The following is a 6,552-nucleotide window of genomic DNA, read 5'->3' as shown; positions in this document are numbered from 1 at the left end:
CTGCAGCCCTGCAGCATCTGGACCCAGGCTTCTCCCCTACCTGTTGGGCTTCTGTCTTCTCCTATCATATTCCCTGTTCTCTCCATCCAGGGTCTTCACAGATCAGCAGCTCTGCCTGGTTTACTGTTAGCCCTCATCTCCCTTCAGCTTTAAGCTCTAGGTGCTTCTTTAAGTCATTGGCCCTGACCCCCTTTCTGGGGTCTGTGTTGGTCTCATTCTCTGCTCAATCCCCACAGTTCCTAGGACATGTGATCAATACATATTTATTAACTCTCACTAACCTGAAATTAGAATTGTAGAGATTAAATGAATCAGGTTGCACCCTAACAGCTACTTATCCCTCTTTATGAATGGTGATATGTCTATTTATTCTGCTATCATAAGACAATAATAGGTATAAAGTTAATTATCTTACCAGACTAATGGAAATTCCTACCATGGGTTTTGGACATCCCTAAATTAAATGTTACTTAGTATTTAGTAAGTGACACCTAATGTAAAGGGAATCATGAAGTAAGTATTAATCATTGTTTTTAAGTCAAGTGCCTGTAAAGCAGATGATCTGTGCTCCAATTCAGGAGCATAGATGGGTAATAAAAAATCCTTAGCATTTCTTCTAAGTTTAATATCAGTATTGGCAAGCACTAGGCTTGGGGAAAAAGTACTGAAACACAGTCTAGGAAAGTAGAAGTCTATCTGAAGGAGTCTTGTTTTAAATCAAAGAGCTTGACTGTTAAAGTAAGGATCATTTTTTGATAGTTTTCTTTTATCAGGTAGTTCCTTGGAAAGGATTCACAGGGTGGTGTTAAAATCAGAATGCTCTGAGCTTAATAGTAAAAGTGAAAATTTATGTAGCGTTTCTCTTGCTTTTGTGTAAGGGGCTGAAAGTCTGCAAATCTTAGTAGGGTATGTCTAATAACATGTTAATAACTCACAAATTGCCAGCTTTGGACTATAGGCCTTGAGTGAAAGGACTTCATAAATTATACATGTCTGACAAATAGGTGATACATTTTTCAAATCACATAAGCTCCTTAGAATCAAGTCTGCTCTGTGGAGATAATTAAAGAAAATCAATGTGTGTTGATTGATAGATATTTGACTTGAAAACACATTCTCCACGCTGCCTCAGACAATGGGGCGCCCGAGCTTGAAGCCTGTTCTCTGAGGATGGTATGAGGAGTGCGGTGGAAGGCTTAGTGTGTTGGGTGTAGTGTTCATTCCCCTACAAGGCAGATCTCACCTCAGCGCTGGCCCTGACCCTAACTCCCCACACTGCTGAGGGCAGCTAATTGGACCTCTCTCTGCCTCCTTCCCCGAGTGAAAGAGTAGGACTCTCTGTTTTAGTCTCACTGGGACGGTGGGGGGGTTTAATTCATCAATGTTGGTAAAGTGCTAGGAAGATGAGAAGTGCTGTGTCCACTCTAAGCAACATTATTGATTCAATTTTTTCCTTGTGGTTAATATAAAATTCTCCACAGATCAGATAATGGCTCAGCATTTCATGAACAGCCAAGAATTGCTGGCAGAAGAGATGTGGGCTTTGTTTTCCCCAAGGAAAACTGATGTCTGTAAACTGCCTTCAGTTTCTCTGAAAAAAACATTATTACATGATTTAAACTAATTATGTATTGTTATTGTATTTGTATTTGCCTATCAGAGTATTTTCTTTTTATTTGTTTGGTTTGGTTTGCTTTTTAGTTACCGTGTATAGTAAAGTTGAGCCCAGTAAACACTTTACATTATGGAGGGTCTGGATTGGTAAATACTTTGTTTATCCATTCTGAGTTATCCTATTCATCAAATAATAGGGGGACACGATGTGTGTGTATTTGTGCAAATATATATATATATGTGTGTGTGTGTGTATATAGTATATATCACATATAATATTTATATTTATACTATATATATTATATGTAATATGTATGTGTGGTATATGTATAAACATATATGTATATATAAATTTAAATTTAAAATCTAATTTACATTATCTATAGTGCATAATCCTGTTCATTAATAATAGGACAAATAAATATATATATCACGTTAATATGCTTATCTATGTCTGAGTTATTATTCTTCTGAAATAATAAATATGATAAGTAACTACTATTTGTGACATTTAGGTAATTCATCATTCTTGAAAAGATTTCAGAATTGCCCTCCTAAAATTACTTCCCACAGGCATTTTTTTAGTATTATTATTTTTAAAAAATTTTAAATTATTTTTTTATCATGAATATGCTTTTATTTTCACATCCAATGTTAGATGCAAGTGTACAATATAGTGATTCAATGATTAAAAAAACCCAAAACAATTCTATAAATTACTCAGTGCTTTTCACAATCTGTGTACTCTTTTATTTTCTTTGTCCCACAGGTATTTTTAAAGCATGTGAGATATTTGGCCCAGTTACTTTACCATTATCTAAAAATGTAATAATATAATTATTAATGTAATTATTAATGTAATTAAATATATTATACTGGATGATCTAGCTTATTATTTATCAGACCTGGTTCTAGATCACTTTTCCATGCTTCCAAATTCCAAATAAACCCTTGGAAGATGGAAAATTCAACATAATTGGTTATTGTGAAACAGTGTTCATGGGGCTATAAAGATTGCATTGACAATAAAGACTCTCCTTTGGGTAAACAGGGGTTGGTTTGTTTGTTAAAAAAAATTCTGTTTCAGATGAGATTGGGAGGGAGACAAACCATAAGTGACTCTTTTTTTTTTTTTTAAAGATTTTATTTATTTATTTGACAGAGAGAAATCACAAGTAGTCGGAGAGGCAGGCAGAGAGAGAGGGGGGGGGAAGCAGGCTCCCTGCTGAGCAGAGAGCCCGATGTGGTTCTCCATCCCAGGACCCTGAGATCATGACCTGAGCTGAAGGCAGCGGCTTAACCCACTGAGCCACCCAGGCGCCCCCATAAGTGACTCTTAATCTCTCAAAACAAACTGAGGGTTGCTGGGGGGAGGGGGGTTGGGAGAAGGGGAGTGGGATTATGGACACTGGGGAGGGTATGTGCTTTGGTGAGTGCTGTGAAGTGTGTGAACCTGGTGATTCACAGACCTGTACCCCTGGGGATAAAAATATATTATATGTTTATAAAAAATAAAAAATTAAAAATTAAAAAAAATTCTGTTTCTACTGATATTATGATTATGGCCCTTAAAGTCTTTATCTTCCCATGATACATACTGTAAAAAGAAATCAGTTTCATTATCATATGGTCACACTATTTGTGTGTAGCTCAGCCATGAAAGTAGAGTCTACCAAGGTTTTATGAATTTTCTTGTTTAATTTGTTATTCATCAATTTATTTTCTACATCATTTATTGGATGCTTGGTATGTACTAGGTGCCATTAAATGTGTTAAAGAGTAGAAGATAGTCTTTACTCTTAAGGAAGTTGTGATCTAGTTGAGTCAAAGAAAATGTTCTAGGCCCTTGAAACAAATAATACCTTACATGTTAATAAAAAAGAAAATGTTCTAGAGGCAAGCAAGATGATACAAATTACGATGGAGAGGCTGGTACTTGTCCCCCAGCATCTATGTTCTTCTTCTCTTTCAGTAACAGAGTTCCTAGTTTTTAGCTGGCACATGGCCACTCAGAGAAAAGATGCATCTCTGAGCCTCCCTCGCAGATAAATGTGGCCAGTGCTAAGGCTGGACAATGCTGTGTAAGAGGAACTGTTTTGTGACAGCTACTGAGATCCTTATTTGTCCACCGTGTCCCCTTTGACTCCTCTTCTTCATGTCTTCTTCTTGCTCACTGGATGTGGATGTAACTGCTGGAGCTCCTGTGATCATATTGGACCTTGCAGATGAGGGCCTCACCAAGGAATGGAGGAGTAAAGTCTGGAAGGAGCCTGGGGTGCTGTGTTTATGGAACTACCTTGGGCAGCCTACCTCTGGGCTTCTATGTGAGAGAGCAAAAAACTGCCATCTGTCTGTTATTTTAGGTATCTGATACTTCCAGCCAAATATAATCTTGGCAGGCACATCCTGCAAAGTGAACATTTTAAGTGTGGAAGGGACTATATACAGAGCAGTAATCAGAATGGGAAACTGCCACGAGGGAGGGCTTCTTGGAAGCATTTTGCTATCCCTGCCCCAATTCTTCTCTTACCTATTCATTATTTCTTTCACCTCATCATTTCTTGACTGTGACAACACTTTCTCTCTTCCTTACCTTTGCTCATGCTGTTCCTTCTTGCAATGCTTTCTCTATGCATCTTCCTGCCTGTCAATTTCATTTTATAATTATATTACATTATATAATCCCATAAGCACTGAACATATTAATTAAACTGTGTAAACACTCAGTACATTTAGCTGTTATCCTCATCATTATTACTGGCCAGCTCAATTTTGCCTGTGTTCTAAAACTTCTCTGGAACACTCTCCCCCTTCCCTCAGAAAGAACTGTCCCCTCGGTATGTAACCTGGCACTAAACAATACTCAGGGAACTAAATTGTTTGGGGAAGTGACTGGCTAGTTATTTGTGTAGCTACCTCTCAGGAAGAATGGAGGGACAGGAGGAATGTGGCCTTCCAGCATTCCTTCTTTGCTTTCTGGCTGCTGCTTTAACATTATGCCCCCTCCCTATCCCCAGGCTGCTGTTTCTATAGCCATTTCTCAGAGTGAAGGTCATAGCAACTCCTGGATCCTGAGCTTTGCCAACATGAATTCTCATCTTTGCTGTTTGGGGGTCAGGAGAGTGGCAGCAAACAGATTATAGAGAGGGTCTGGGGACAGGCAAGCTGTGTTTGTAAGATTACCCCAACTTTTTTTTTTTTTTGGATAACTACAGGACTGGCATTGTAAGAGCACTTTACGATCCTGTTGTGCTGCTCTTTGGTTTCCAGGTGTTTCTGCTCTGGGATTGCTAGGCTAGCATGCCCCCCTTGTGGGGCTCATTCTCAGACACACTACCCTCAGCTCTGCTCAGGTGTCCTCCCTGTACTTTTCTCCCTCTACCCTGTCCAGTTGCTGTCCTATGGGCTGGGACATGGTCACACAGGAGGCTGTGCAGCAGACCATGGGAGGTACAAGGAGGCACTCTTCTTGCATCTCAATTGGGCTGGCAAGAGATTTCTTGCTTAGTCTTTGGGAGTTCAAACACACTAAAAAAAAAAAAAATCTGTCAGTAATAATGAAGGCTTTGTCACTCACAGAATGAGACAGATTTCATTCCAGGTGGTGGTCTTTAGAAAAGGGAGCTGGTACCGTCAGATTTGAGGCTTTCAGTCATTGAAAAAGAAGGACTGGGGGTGCCTGGGTGGCTCAGTGGTTTAAAGCCTCTGCCTTCAGCTCAGGTCATGATCTCAGGGTCCTGGGATTGAGCCCTGCATCGGGCTCTCTGCTCAGTGGGGAGCCTACTTCCTCCTCTTTCTCTGCCTGCCTCTCTGCCTACTTGTGATCTCTGTCAAATAAATAAATAAAATCTTTAAAAAAAAAAAAGAAAAAGAAGGACTGATTTTGAGAATCATTTCCACAGTCCCTCCCCCATTCCTTGGTCTTGTCTCTGTTTAGAGAACTGAGTGAAGGAAGATGTCTGTTCAGCTTTCTCCAATTGGTGCTAACATACCTATGTTGGCGGGATTTTTGTACAATGTTGCACAACATTGTACAATGTGGCATGTCTTTTTCCTGAGCCTTGCATACACGGGATATTTCATTGTAATTGCCTTTTTCATCCAGGCCTTTTAAATCTTACTTGCTTTACCCAGTAGGGCAAGTTCTTCCTTATTTAAAAGCTTTCTCCTGGTAATAGGTGATTATATTTTCTTTGCCTAAGCCTTTCCACCTGTGTTTCCTGAAGAGTAAAGTTCTCCTGATGAATATTGGCTTACTTACTTTCTTTCTCTCTTTCATAAAGGGTTTAGGAAGACTGAGCTTTAATATTTGTTCAGTGCTATTGTTTTTTGAGTCTACATTGAGAGTTAAGGACATATTTCTAAAATACAGTTAGACTAGGATATGTATATATGTACATATGCATACATACATCACAACTTGCATTTAGTAAGCAATACCAGCTGAAAAGTAGAACTGAAAGTGTTTCTGGAACTGTTAAGCTAGAAAATATGCTTAAACAACAACAACAACAACAACAACAACTCACCAGTAAAAAAATAAAAAATTCCTTAGCATATAGTGTGTAAGGAACTACCTAATAGCTGAAATATAAACTAAGTACAACTGATACCTTATTATATTATTATTATTTTTTAAACTGGATTAAGTAGGGTTTGTAGAACTGGGGGAATATCTGTCCTCTATATACTTGGGAAAATGCTTTCGAGTTTCATAGCTTTGATCTTAACAACCCTGCACAGACATCTCATGATCTTCCAAACAGCTCTGCTGGTTCACCAGGACAGATAAGCCCACAAAACCTTTGCGTCTCTTACATACTAGACACGTAAGATTAGGGGAATTAACCGTTTCGCTTTCTGAGGGAAGACCCCGCCTCGCCCCGCCTCGCCCCGCCCCGCCCCGCCCCGCCCCGCCCCGCCCCGCCCCGCCCCGCC

This window comes from Mustela erminea, chromosome 1, assembly GCF_009829155.1.
Source record: "Mustela erminea isolate mMusErm1 chromosome 1, mMusErm1.Pri, whole genome shotgun sequence".
NCBI classification, from domain to species: domain Eukaryota; kingdom Metazoa; phylum Chordata; class Mammalia; order Carnivora; family Mustelidae; genus Mustela; species Mustela erminea.
This window is presented reverse-complemented; position numbering follows the sequence as displayed.